Genomic DNA, 14,445 nt, shown 5'->3' with positions numbered 1-14,445 from the left:
GTCATTGGCTTGAGGGTGCTAGACATCGTGTGGTGGTCTTGACTGATCACAAAAATCTGATTTACCTTGAGTCTGCCAAGCGTCTGAATCCTAGACAGGCTCGTTGGTCACTGTTTTTCTCCCGTTTCGATTTTGTGGTTTCATACCTGCCAGGTTCAAAGAATGTGAAGGCGGATGCTCTTTCTAGGAGTTTTGTGCCTGATTCCCCTGGAAATTCTGAGCCCACTGGTGTCCTTAGGGATGGGGTGATTTTGTCGGCTGTCTTCCCAGACTTGCGACGTGCTTTGCAGTAGTTTCAGGCGGATAAACCTGATCGTTGTCCGCCTGAAAGACTGTTTGTTCCGGATAATTGGACCAGTAGAGTCATCTCCGAGGTCCATTCTTCTGCGTTGGCAGGTCATCCTGGAATATTTGGTACTAGAGACTTGGTGGCCAGGTCTTTTTGGTGGCCTTCCTTGTCGAGGGATGTGCGTTCTTTTGTGCAGTCTTGTGAAGTTTGCGCTCGGGCTAAGCCTTGCTGTTCTCGGGCCAGTGGATTGTTGTCACCTTTGCCTATCCCGAAGAGGCCTTGGACGCACATTTCCATGGACTTTATTTCGGATCTCCCTGTCTCTCAGAAAATGTCCGTCATCTGGGTTGTGTGTGACCGCTTTTCTAAGATGGTTCATCTGGTACCCTTGCCTAAGTTACCTTCCTCCTCTGAGTTGGTCCCTCTGTTTTTTCAGAACGTGGTTCGTTTGCATGGGATTCCGGAGAACATTGTTTCTGACAGGGGATCCCAGTTTGTGTCTAGATTTTGGCGGACGTTCTGTGCTAAGATGGGCATTGATTTGTCCTTTTCGTCTGCATTCCATCCTCAGACGAATGGCCAGACGGAACGAACTAATCAGACCTTGGAAACTTATTTGAGGTGTTTTGTTTCTGCTGATCAAGATGACTGGGTTTCCTTTTTGCCGCTTGCCGAGTTTGCCCTTAATAATCGGGCTAGTTCTGCTACCTTGGTTTCTCCTTTCTTTTGTAATTCGGGGTTTCATCCTCGTTTTTCCTCTGGTCAGGTGGAGCCTTCTGATTGTCCTGGAGTGGTCATGGTGGTGGATAGGTTGCATCGGATTTGGAGTCATGTGGTGGACAATTTGAAGTTGTCCCAGGAGAGGGCTCAGCAGTTTGCTAATCGCCGTCGCCGCGTGGGTCCTCGACTTCGTGTTGGGGACTTGGTGTGGTTGTCTTCTCGTTTTGTTCCTATGAAGGTCTCTTCTCCTAAGTTCAAGCCTCGGTTCATCGGTCCCTATAGGATCTTGGAAATTCTTAACCCTGTGTTGTTTCGTTTGGATCTCCCGGCATCGTTTGCTATTCATAATGTGTTCCATCGGTCGTTGTTGCGGAGGTATGAGGTACCTGTTGTTCCTTCGCTTGAGCCTCCTGCTCCGGTGCTGGTGGAGGGAGAATTGGAGTATGTTGTGGAGAAGATCTTGGATTCTCGTGTTTCCAGACGGAAACTTCAGTATTTGGTCAAGTGGAAGGGTTATGGTCAGGAGGATAATTCTTGGGTGGTTGCCTCTGATGTTCATGCTGCTGATTTGGTCCGTGCATTTCATAGGGCTCATCCTGGTCGCCCTGGTGGTTCTCGTGAGGGTTCGGTGACCCCTCCTCAAGGGGGGGGTACTGTTGTGGATTCTGTTTTTGGGCTCCCTCTGGTGGTTACAGATGGTACTGGGTGACTTGTGTTCTCTGCGGTCTCTGGTGTCCACCTGTTCTATCAGGATATGGGAGTTTCCTATTTAACCTGGCTTTTTTGTCATTTCCTCGCCGGCGATCAATGTAATCAGTGTGTCTTGTTACCTCTGCTTTCCGCTTCTGTAATCATCAGGACAAGCTAAGTTTTTGATTTTCCTGTTCCACGTTTTGCTTTATTTTTGTTTTAGTCCAGCTTGCAGTTATGTGATTCCTTGTTGCTGGTTGCTTTAGTGGGCTGATATTACTCCTCATGTTCCATGAGTTGGCACATGAGTTCAAGTAATTTCAGGATGGTTTTTTGTAGGGTTTTTCGCTGACCGCGCAGTTCACTTTTGTATCCTCTGCTATCTAGTTTTAGCGGGCCTCATTTTGCTGAATCTGTTTTCATTACTACGTATGTGCTTTCCTCTCATTTCACCGTCATTACATGTGGGGGGCTGCTATTTCTGTGGGGTGTTTCTCTGGAGGCAAGAGAGGTCTTTGTTTCTTCTAATAGGGGAAGCTAGTCCTTCGGCTGGCGCGAGACGTCTAGAATCATCCCCGGCTACTGCTAGTGTTGTGAATTAGGTTCAGGATCGCGGTCAGCTCAGTTTCCATCACCCTAGAGCTTGTTCAGTTTTTTTTGTGCTTGTCCTTTTGTGATACCCTGCCATTGGGATCATGACAGAGCTGCAAGCCCCATAGCAGAACCGGAGGGCATAGGACTATACATATACTGCCTGTATTAAGCCTGTGGTACAGCAGCATTCTGGAGCCTGGAGTCACTGTGCAGAGACCCTAGAAAGAATGGCTCAAGCTGCCTATCATACAGCTACTGTCCCAGGACAGATAACGGACCAGGAACTTGATAGGACACTTCAGGCAGGAAGGGACTTATAGTGAGCACAAAGTGGAAGGCTCCCAACCTGACTTGCCAAGGGGATTTCACTTGTTTCCGGGCTGCCTGGACTCCTTATGTACCTGTTGCCAGTACCCTGGACTGAGGCCTGTGACAACTTCAGTAAACCAGGTAAAGACTGCAACGCTGTGTCCTTTACTCATTCACCGGCATACACCATCATCACCATACACCTTAGGAGCACTGGGGACCCCGCTTCACCTGTGGGAAGTGTCACCATCCAGCCGCCATACCACCACCCCAGAGAACCCCTTTAAGCGGCGTCAGTCCCTACTGACCGAGAAGCACAGGTGGAGTTGCAGCGCCCCAGAGACCTGGTCATTGCAGTAATGTCGCTCTGCCGCTAAGGAGGGTGATGTTATGTCTGATTGCACTAAAGGAGTTCATCTGACCAGGTATCACAGCACACATTACACTTCACACTATGGCCACTAGGGGAGCAAAAGGCACTATGTATTAGGCCACTCCTCACACTGGTAAAACTAGGGGTCAGATAGGAAGTTAGGACAGAACGCAGCCTGGGAGAGCTCCAGGGAGGACCTGTCAGGGGTGGGTTCCTGACAGGGGCCTAGCAGAACGAATAGAAAGCAACAGAACTGCGCCTGCACTACCTTGCGGCGGTATCCTAAGAAAGGACAAGAAGAGAAGGATATTGTGGAAAGTGAGAAACGAGATCAAGCACAAAGGAGAGCCAGTAGGAGTCGTGCCCCGAGAACGGCAACTTCCTACTGAGGCGCGTAGCCGGTGGCCGGAGCACCGAGGAAGTAACAGACTCTACGCATTACTTCAAACAGCGGCAGGACAGTTAATTACAGGTTGGCTGTCTGACTTAAATCACCTGAACAGACATAGGAGGCAATCGTGGGAGAGGGGCATCGCCAGGCCTACCTGTCATATGGGTGCGTCCTAGCCATATAATCTGGGGGACGGAGAGAAGAGAAAGAACGAGAACAGAAGTTGTGAGGACTATCCCGAATGCTCAGCAGGGAAGAACTACAACACACAGGCGCTAGTGGTAGGCAACGATTTCCACCTGTAAAGGGAACTCTGGATGTGCCTTCGGACCGGCCGGTCTCAGCCAGCCCTGTTAGCAGTGCTCTGGATTGAGGATCCCGAAGCCATCAGTAAAAGGTAAAGAGACTGCAACCCTGTGTCCTCGTTATTGACCGCCTCACACCATCGCCACCTACACTACTGGATAGCCCTGGGGACATACTTCACCTGTGGGAAGGTATACCATCTAGCTGCCATCACATCACCCCAGTGGACCCCAAGCAGCGTCGGTCGACCTGACCAAATACCACAGGTGGCGTCACGAATCCTTAGCCGACTTTCACCACCCCTTTTATTGGACGCCCCTTAGCAGGGTCACGGACCGGTTCCAGCCACCGTGACAACCCCAGAACTGAGCCAGAGAGGACCGGTACCGAGTAACCTGCGGCCCTGCGTCTGGGTGCGCTCCAGAGTCACGAAAATAGACTTTCACAATACCCCTTAAAAGACCGTTCCCCTTTAATTGAGTCCCAGGGCCGCAGCCACTGTGACATCCCCTTTAAGAGCGACCGGACCCGGTACCAAGTGTCCCCATTGTCCTAGTGGGTGACTCAATTGCACCGTGTCGGCACATCGCTTATCAACCTGTTAACTGGCATGGACAAAGACCTCTGTATCGATGCAAGTCGATGACCTGAGGGGAGCGAACGGCAGAAAGGAGCAAACAACTTACGTGCTTTCTGCAGCCGCTCGGCCAGGCCAGGATAGTGGAGGAAAAAATGCTGTACCACCAAGTTGAGGACGTGAGCCATGCAATCCTCGCCGTAGGGCTGCCACCAGGTTCGCATCATTATCGGACACGACCTTCCCCGTCTCCAGGTTCAGTGGAGACAGCCATTGATCAAACTCGGCCTGGAGAACTGTCCACAACTCTTCAGCTGTATGACTGCGATCTCCAAGGCATATCAGTTTTAACACCGTCTGATCCCCATTTTTGGGGCATACGGGTATCATCCTCAGTTCAACTCAATAGGAATCGTTCTGGAATACCTGAGGAAGAACGCATTTCATCATCAATTACATCTGTGTGGCAATGAGCTCTTGATAAATTGAGGAAGATGGGGTCCAAATATAAGAGTGTGGCTGATCGGAGACGTTTGGTGGGTACGGACATGTTTGTTGGTTCCCTCTTGGTTCATTCATCAGTACTTACAAGATTGTGGACGTCGTCAATCCCGGAGCTTGTTGCTTTGCTTTGCCGCTCTCTTTTAGGATCCATAATGTGTTACATCGAACTCTACTCAAAAAATACATTGCGTCCTCTGTACCATCACCGCTAGCACGATCTCCAGTCATTGTGGATGGAAACCTCGAATTTCAGATAGCTAGTTGCTGCCACTCTTATGGCTTCCAGCCCTGAGGCCCCGAACTTCTGATCTTTTCTTCTTAAACTTGTTCCTGAAACAACCTCACTGTTCTTCATCCCACTCTCTAACCGGTTAAAACCAGGAAGTGCCTCAACTATCACTACCCTGCCCCCTCCTAACCTGGAAATCCCTTATTCTCTTAACCAGTTCTATCCTAACCTTATCTAATCTCCTAATCTCCATGCCCCCCACTGTACTAAACCCTATACTACCCATTACTATTGCTCTAACTGCATCCTACACTTATACAGTAACTCCATAACTCCATCCCTAGTCCATAATAGATGCATACCTGCACATTACACATACATCATAAAGCATCTTAGTACACGATGAAGCATTATCACATAATACATCATCTTATAGGTAACATGTACCCGCTTTACCAGGAAGGGAGGCTGGGCATGGCTTGACCCCAACACACCCTTACAATCCTCCCTCCTAAAACATGGTCGTCCCCGACCATACCGTAACGGAGGTTATATCACAAATATAAAAGATTATTATAAAATATGTGTAACTAACCACAAAAATTCTTATAATCTACTTAAGAGTCCATTTTTCTTCTCTCTCGTTCATATCTAACCCTGTTCCTGGTCAGGACTGGTACCGGTCCCGCTTGGTTGAGACCCTGGAAGGAACAGTTCAACTCTGTATATTGACCTGGCCCTTATGCCAACAATACCCATTAGCCTGCAGACGTGTGGGCATAGTCCCTTATAACACGGCACAATCCTCGGGTTGTCAGTTTAGTACTCCAGGTTTGCTTGGCCCTGGTCCCTCCGCCATGGGGACCATGACACATTGTGTCTGAGTACCTTTGCCACCACGGGTCCACATGACTCCCAATTCCTTTTTCTTAGGGACCCCGACAGAGTGTCCAAGTTCCTATTTAAACAAAGGTCCGACTGATCCTGGTCCCTTTGCTCCTGGGACTCAGACACACATGCGGTTCACTTTAAGACACACCAGACCCGTTGGCCAATCCTTTTCCTGTTCCATGTGTCCAAATAAAGGAATTCAATGTTAACAAACCTAGTAGCCCAGTGGCCAAGTCACCACAGCTCCGACAGTCCAGGAGCACTCACAGTCCATGTGGTCCTGACCTGGCTCCCTCCTCAGGTCATCCTGTTCGTTTTCTCTGCCGGCCGGAAAACGGATTTTTGACGGATCCTGCAAAAAAAAAGGATGAAACATGAGGCCATCCGTAGCAATCCGGCGCTAATACAAGTCTATGAGAAAAAATTCTATCCGGTGGCAACTTTTGCCGGATCCGTTTTTTTGAAATTCGCTGGATTTAGCCTGACGGCAAAAACCTGATGTGTGAAAGTAGCCTTAAACTCCTGGGGAGAAAAATCAAGTTAACACCAATACAGTTCGTGGACTGTATAGAGCCTGGTGGGTGACAGAGATAAGTATATATTGCATTCTGTAGAGAATGGGCAACCAGTGTAATGACTGGCACAAGGTGGAGGCATCTGTGTAGCGGCTGGACAGAAATATGAGACAGTTTGGTAAGTGAGAGACCTACCAATAGAGAGTTGCTGTAGTCCAGACGAGAATGAATAAGAGACACAGTAAGAGTTTCTGTGGATTCAAAGATGAAAAAGGGTCAAATTCTAGAGATGTGACATGAGCAAGTGATCAGATGTAAGTATATGACCCCAAGACAGCGGGCGTGCTGCTGGGAGTTATGAGCAACCATGAGAGAGGCGTCTGATTGGTTCCAAAGTTATTCTGCAGCCGGACAACGACCTCCAACATCCAGCAAATATCATTAATAAGAGGTCCTGGGGGTGATGGTCCGGCAACAGAGAGCCCTGATCTCACATCGTCCCGTCTGTCTGGGATCAAAGGAAGAGACAGAAGGATCCGCACAAGAATCATACACAGAAGATCTGGGGTCAGGTCTCCAAGATGTTTGGCACAATCTCCTGCCGAGACCCTCCATAACCTGTGTACAAGTGACGAGAAGAAGTGATGAAGGCCATGGGGGGTCACCAGATACTGATGATGGAGGTGATGGGCGGTCACCAGATACTGATGATGGAGGAGATGGGCGGTCACCAGATACTGATGATGGAGGTGACGGGCGGTCACCAGATACTGATGATGGAGGTGACGGGCGGTCACCAGATACTGATGATGGAGGTGACGGGCGGTCACCAGATACTGATGATGGAGGTGATGGGCGGTCACCAGATACTGATGATGGAGGTGACGGGCGGTCACCAGATACTGATGATGGAGGTGATGGGCGGTCACCAGACACTGATGATGGAGGTGACGGGCGGTCACCAGATACTGATGATGGAGGTAATGGGAGGTGACCAGATACTGATGATGGAGGTGATGGGCAGTGACCAGATACTGATGATGGAGGTGATGGACGGTCACCAGATACTGATGATGGAGGTGACGGGTGGTCACCAGATACTGATGATGGAGGTGACGGGCGGTCACCAGATACTGATGATGGAGGTGATGGGCAGTGACCAGATACTGATGATGGAGGTGATGGGCAGTGACCAGATACTGATGATGGAGGTGATGGACGGTCACCAGATACTGATGATGGAGGTGACGGGTGGTCACCAGATACTGATGATGGAGGTGACGGGCGGTCACCAGATACTGATGATGGAGGTGACGGGCGGTCACCAGATACTGATGATGGAGGTGACGGGTTATCACCAGATACTGATGATGGAGGTGATGGGCAGTGACCAGATACTGATGATGGAGGTGATGGGTGGTCACCAGATACTGATGATGGAGGTGACGGGCGGTCACCAGATACTGATGATGGAGGTGACGGGCGGTCACCAGATACTGTTGATGGAGGTGATGGGCAGTGACCACATACTGATGATGGAGGTGACGGGTGGTCACCAGATACTGATGATGGAGGTGACGGGCGGTCACCAGATACTGATGATGGAGGTGACGGGCGGTCACCAGATACTGTTGATGGAGGTGATGGGCAGTGACCACATACTGATGATGGAGGCACAGTTGACTACATCTTCTGCTGACATGCAGTAGGTGATTAAAGCTGTGAATGATGCACAGAGCACATGGTGATGGCGTCATTATAGTCACTAGCCGTTGGCACATACGCCCGGATCCTTTTGAGTAGCAGTTCAGACATAAACCCCTATGAGGCCACAGATCGTAGGGGCCGCACGCGATGTGACGCCAGTGTAAGGCTATGTGCACATGTTGCGGATTTACTGCGGATCTGCAGCCTTTTTTTCCGCACAAATATGCTGCAGATCCGCAAGCGATTTACAGTACAATGTAAATCAATGGAAAAAAATTGCTGTGCTAATGGTGCGGAAAATTCCGCACGGAAAACGCAGCAGATTAAAAGAAGGAGCTTGTCATATATTTGTGCGGATCTGTAGCGTTTCTGTACCCATTCCATTATAGAAATCTGCAGGGGTAAAAACGCAAGAAATCCGCACAAAATCCAAATAAAAAAACGCATCAAATCCGCACCGCGTTTTCTGCCAAGAGATGCAGAATCTGCACCAAAAATTCCAGAGGCAAATCCGCAACGTGTGCACATAGCCTTAGACGTCTGCACAGCAATGTAAATGACAGCACAGACGGTAACGTGACATAATAACGCCCGTACACAGCGGGGCACGCGGGCGGCTATAAACAGCAGCGCCTCCCTGTTTACCGACTATTATTAACACTGCGGCTGCCCAGAATACCTGCTGGCTTGGCAGAGGCTCCGGCTCGCCCCGTCCCAGCACAGCGGGTCACCTCCATAAAGCTCTGATAATCTGGACCCCTGACTGCAGCCGTGCGATGGGATGGCAGATGGAGGGCCGTGCGGCCAGCGTCCTGCCGCCCTGCTAGAGGGGACGTTTTACACTCACTGGGGTCACGTTTTCCAAAATTTTTTGGGAATATTTTTGCTTTTCGTTTTTGCTTATAACTCAGTTTTGTGCGTCCATGATCCAGGGCCTCGTTGTAAATACTGGGGGTCTGGGCTGAGGTCCGAGGTTTGGGGCGAGGTCTGGGCTGAGGTCCGAGGTTTGGGGCGAGGTCTTGGCTGAGGTCTGAGGTTTGGGGCGAGGTCTGTGGGTGCACGAGCCCCTGGTCATCCACTTGGCTATATTTTCGGCTGCAGTAAATATCTGCGGTTTTGGCCTCTGGACTGGTTGTTTTGTGTTTTCTGAGTGCAGACCATTATAACCTGGGAACATGGGAGCCGTGTACAAGGAACAAGGAAGGGTCTACTCTAATGGCAGACAGTCTCCAGTAACCCTCTGTTTGCCGGAGTCCTGCAGATAGGAGCGTGTCCTCTTGGAGCAAGCTTTGCTTTTGTTCATCCTGAGCCTCCTGATTCACAGGACAGAGCTGTAGTAAATACTAAGACTAAAGTAGGAAGCAGAGACCGCAGGGAATATAACACAATGGCGGCCATACAACCAACCTCAAAAAGACTGCACAGAAAAGTCTGGGATCCAGCACAGGTCTCTAAGATCCAGCACAAATGTCTGAGATCCAGCACAGATCATTAAGATGCAGCACAGGTTTTTGGGATACAGTATAGATCTCTTAGATCCAGAGAAGATCTCTAGGATCCAGCACAGGTCTCTAGGATCCAGCAAATATCTTTGAGATCTAGCGCAGATGTCTATGATCCAAAACAGATCTCTATGATCCAAAACAAATGTCTGGCATCCAGTAAAAATCTCTAAGATCCAGCACAGGTCTCTAGGATCCAGCAAAGATCTTTGAGATCTAGCACAGATGTCTATGATCCAACACAGATGTCTAAGATCCAACACAGATCTCTATGATCCAAAAGAGATGTCGGGCATCCAGTAAAGATCTCTAAGATCCAGCACAGATGTCTGGGATCATGTATAGATATCTAAGATTCAGAGCAGATCTCTAGGATCCAGCAAACATCATTAAGATCGAACACAGATGTCTGTGATCCAGCATAGATGTCTAAAGGTCCCTTCACATTAAGCGACGCTGCAGCGATACCGACAACGATCCGGATCGCTGCAGCGTCGCTGTTTGGTCGCTGGAGAGCTGTCACACAGACCGCTCTCCAGCGACCAACGATGCCGGTAACCAGGGTAAACATCGGGTAACTAAGCGCAGGGCCGCGCTTAGTAACCCGATGTTTACCCTGGTTACCTTCCTAAAAGTAAAAAAAACAAACAGTACATACTTACCTAACGCTGTCTGTCCTCCAGCGCTGTGCTCTGCTCTCCTCCTGTACTGTCTGTGTGGGCACAGCGGCCGGAAAGCAGAGCGGTGACGTCACCGCTCTGCTTTCCGGCTGACCGACGCTCACAGCCAGTACAGGAGGAGAGCAGAGCACAGCGCTGGAGGACAGACAGCGTTAGGTAAGTATGTACTGTTTGTTTTTTTTTACTTTTAGCATGGTAACCAGGGTAAACATCGGGTTACTAAGCGCGGCCCTGCGCTTAGTTACCCGATGTTTACCCTGGTTACCAGTGAAGACATCGCTGGATCGGTGTCACACACGCCGATCCAGCGATGTCAGCGGGAGAGCCAGCGACGAAATAAAGTTCTGGACTTTCTTCAGCGACCAACGATCTCCCAGCAGTGGCCTGATCGTTGGTCGCTGTCACACATAGCGATTTTATTAACGATATCGTTGCTACGTCACAAAAAGCAACGATATCGTTAACAATATCGTTATGTGTGAAGGTACCTTAAGTTCCAGTACAGATATTTAGTAACCAACACAGTTCTCTAAGATCCAACACAGGTCTGAGATCCAGTATAGATATCGAAGATCCAGCACACATGTCTGGGATCTAGTATAAATCTTTAAGATCTAACACAGATGTCTATGATCCAGCACAGATTTCTTGCATTTGTAACACCCCAGGTTCCTGGTTGTCACAGTGGCATTACTTTCCTCACGGGGAGAGTGATGTCACGCTTGGAAGCGAGGAAGGATTCCTTTTATCAGGTAATCAGCACATACAACATTGTTCTGACTCCAGGCCATAAGGGGGAGCTCAATACCCGACTTCAGGGGAGCTGCTCTCTCTGGTCAGGAGGAGGAGTCAGTTACTGGGCAGTTGCTAGGCAATTGGAGTTAGACAGTTGGTGGGAGGAGAGCGAGGAGGGAGGAAGGAAAGCTGGGGCCATGGAGACAAGTGATTCTACGGCTCCTGGGAAGGAAAGAGAAAGCAGAGCAGTCTGTAGGAGACTGATAGAGGAGAGAAGTGAAGGAGAATGAAGAGCTGGAGAGAGAAGCTGCTAGTGAGCTTCCTCCACGCTGAGCGTAGATACCGGTAGCAGGAAGACTGAGGTTGTGCACTACTTCATGCCCCACGGCAGAAACCGGCAGACAGATAAATTTCAAGTTACCTGTTCACCATTAACACCCGAGGACACAGTAACAGATAGAGCCCGAGTCGTGATAGAGATCCTGTAAAAAGGCTCGAGCCACCTGTCGTACGAGTAGTGTCCTACCTAAAGGGGGACAGAGAGAACGTGAGGACCTTGTGTGAGGCCTAAGGCAGCAAGGGACTACAACACAGCTCTAGAAGGAAGGCTTCTAACCCCACCTGGTTAGGGGGAAACCTGAGATGCTTCCAAGCCGGCCGGACCACACAAGCATCTGTGATCCGGTACCCTGGACTGTGGCTGCCTGAACACTACAGTAAAGAGGTAAAGAGACTATAACCCTGTGTCCTCTGTTTCTTACTACATCATCTATCACCATCTTCATCTATTACACTGGGAACCCTGGGGGAAGCCATACCATCATTTAAGTACCGGACCCGGTGCCAAGTACCCCACGGCCCTGGCGGCCATTCCACATCCTTCAAAGATGTCTAAGATTCAGCAAATTTCTCTAATATCCAGCACAGATGTCTAGGATCCAACAAAGATCTCTAAGATCCAGCACAGATGTATAGGAATCAGCACACATGTCTGTGATACAGCATAAATGTCTATAATATCCATCGCAAATCTCTAAGATCCAGCACAAATTACTAGGATCCAGAACAGATATCTGCAGCACAGCACAGGTGTCTGGGATCCAGTATATTTTATAATATTCAGCATAAATGTCTGAAATCCAGGCCAGATCTCTCAGGATCCAGCACAGATCTATACGATTCCCTACCGATCTCTAAGATCCCACACAGATGTGTAAGATAGACTTCCCACAGGCAGCCCCTGCATAATGTGGATAAACTAGTTACCATTTACTTTCATTGTTTGCTTTGCTCCTTTACAGGTCACACATTTCATGGAGACAATTTAGGTCTGAAATCTACGGGTCACTTGTGATTTTGCTGCGGTCTCCTGATCTCACATTTCACGCTGTGGTCACCCGTGGAAGGTTGTAAGATTACACTGTGTTCATACTGTATGGGATCTGGGTTCCATACTTTTCTCCAGAGGTTTGTGATCATCAAGTGTCTAAGATGTATATTTCTCATCCGCAGTTTGGGATCTACATCTGATGAAATAAGTATTGAACACGTAACCAATTTTCTAAGTAAATCTATTTCTAAAGGAGCCATTGACATGAAATGTCGGTACCAACCCAACACAGGAAGGCAATCACCATAGATATCCATAAATTGTGTAATAATGAGGAATGATGCAGGGAAAAAGCATTGAACACGCTTACTGAAATTTAAATAATAATTTGTACAAAAGCCTTTGTTGGTGCTGAAGCTTCCAGACGCCTCCTGTATAGGGAAAAACTAGTTGCAGGCATTGCTCAGGTGTGATTTTTGCCCATTCTGTGGCGTCACCTCACTCACCCGTGCTGCGGTCAGTGCTTCCCTTCCCCATGCTCTGCATGCTTCCAGCTGGCCCTCCAGCGATGTCTTTAGAGCACACACACACACGCGCTCCCACTCTCTTAAAGGGTCAGTGCGTGCATTTGCAATTTCCTCCCCAGCCAATGGCTGTAGGGCATTATGTAATATATTCCTCCCCACTGAGGAGGTGCCTGAGCAACCTTCCTCTTCTGCAGTCTAAGTTGTTGCACACCAGTCCTTGCTGCACTCTGACACGCACTCTGCCTGCTGCACTCTGACACGCACTCTGCCTGCTGCACTCTGACACGCACTCTGCCTGCTGCACTCTGACACGCAATCTGCCTGCTGCACTCTGGTGCAGATCCTGTGTTACATCCTGTCCCGGTCCTGTACCTTCGCGGAGTCCCCGTCGGGACTCCCGCTCTGCGCCGGCTGTGCACCGTCCTGCTGCAGCCTCTGCTTCCTCTCTTCCCTCTGCTTCCTGGCGCACGGCCAGCAGGTTCTCGGGCAGAGTGTTTAGGTCTCGCGCGTGCTCCTAGTCTCTTAAAGAGACAGCATGCATTTTTCAAAAAGTACTTTTGACCAATGGCATCTTAGTGATTACTCTTTCTAGCCCCTCCACCATAGGGAGAGTGTCGGAGCAACAAGTATTCTCTGTTGCTAGCTTCTGGTTTCGGCTAGTTTGTGCTTTAGCTTCTGAAGTGTTCTGCCAGTGCTCTGCTTACACTTTTTGTCTCCGCAGACTGTCATCTACCAGTTACCCGGCTATTCTGAACAATGTCTGTTCTGTCTACGCCAGTTCCGTCTCATCCAGCCATTCAGCCATCCATATCTCTGGACAACGCCAGTACAACCTGTGCCAGCTCGTACCCGTACACCCGGAACCCACCGGTCAGCTCCTTGACATCTGTTAATCCTGCTTGTCCGTCTGTCCCGCTGGGACAGCTGCCTCATGTCTGGAGGTTGCACCCCTGTCCCCCAGGCATTCCATTCTGACCCGGTTCGAGGGGACTTACCACGGGTGCCTGGGCCTCACGTAGTCATGCCCCTTTTGGAGCCCCCTGCACCATTGTCCCGAGGTTCCACAGAAATATCAATAAAAAACGAATGTGAACTTCACCACCTGTACCTCCACTTTCATTTGTTACATCCTGCTGTCACATATCGGGGTGACCTTTGACCAGCACACGGCTATCACATGTGCAGGGGGCTTATCTTAATTATCCCACCACTGCTACAATGTGATGAAAACACAAACAAGGCTATTGACCTATCAATTTACTGCAGGGGCTTATTTTAGTTCTCCCACTGCTCCTCCAATATATCACGAACTGGAGGGATTTATGTATGAAGACAAAAAGAGAAATGAGCTGGAGGTGGAGGCAGTTCAGACTTTGTGAGACTTTATTAGACAACTAAAGCAATAAAAAGTTCTTCAACAAGAAAAATCTTAACATAGCAAACACCTGGCACACCAGTGAGGAGGATCAACGCGTTTCAACTGTGAAGTCTTACTCATGTATATCCCGCTTTCCAGTTCACTTCGGAACTTGCAGCTCTCCGGCGCCCCCTTACCCTCAGGTCAGTCAGGGAACTA

At 49.3% G+C, this 14,445-nt stretch overlaps 1 long non-coding RNA gene across 1 annotated transcript in view; it reads left to right on the top strand.

Annotated features, from left to right (window-relative positions):
• The window catches only part of LOC138680501 (uncharacterized), a 70,466-nt gene extending 56,509 nt beyond the window's left edge, over nt 1-13,957 (top strand). The window contains exon 3 of the long non-coding RNA XR_011321621.1: nt 13,591-13,957. This is a non-coding gene — a long non-coding RNA (uncharacterized lncRNA). The remainder of the gene's footprint in view (nt 1-13,590) is intronic.
• The last annotated feature ends 488 nt before the right edge of the window (nt 13,958-14,445 follow it).

The sequence above is a fragment of the Ranitomeya imitator genome, chromosome 5, assembly GCF_032444005.1.
Source record: "Ranitomeya imitator isolate aRanImi1 chromosome 5, aRanImi1.pri, whole genome shotgun sequence".
Lineage (NCBI taxonomy): Eukaryota > Metazoa > Chordata > Amphibia > Anura > Dendrobatidae > Ranitomeya > Ranitomeya imitator.
The sequence above is the reverse complement of the archived record's forward strand: the minus strand, read 5'-3'. Positions and strand labels throughout refer to the sequence as shown.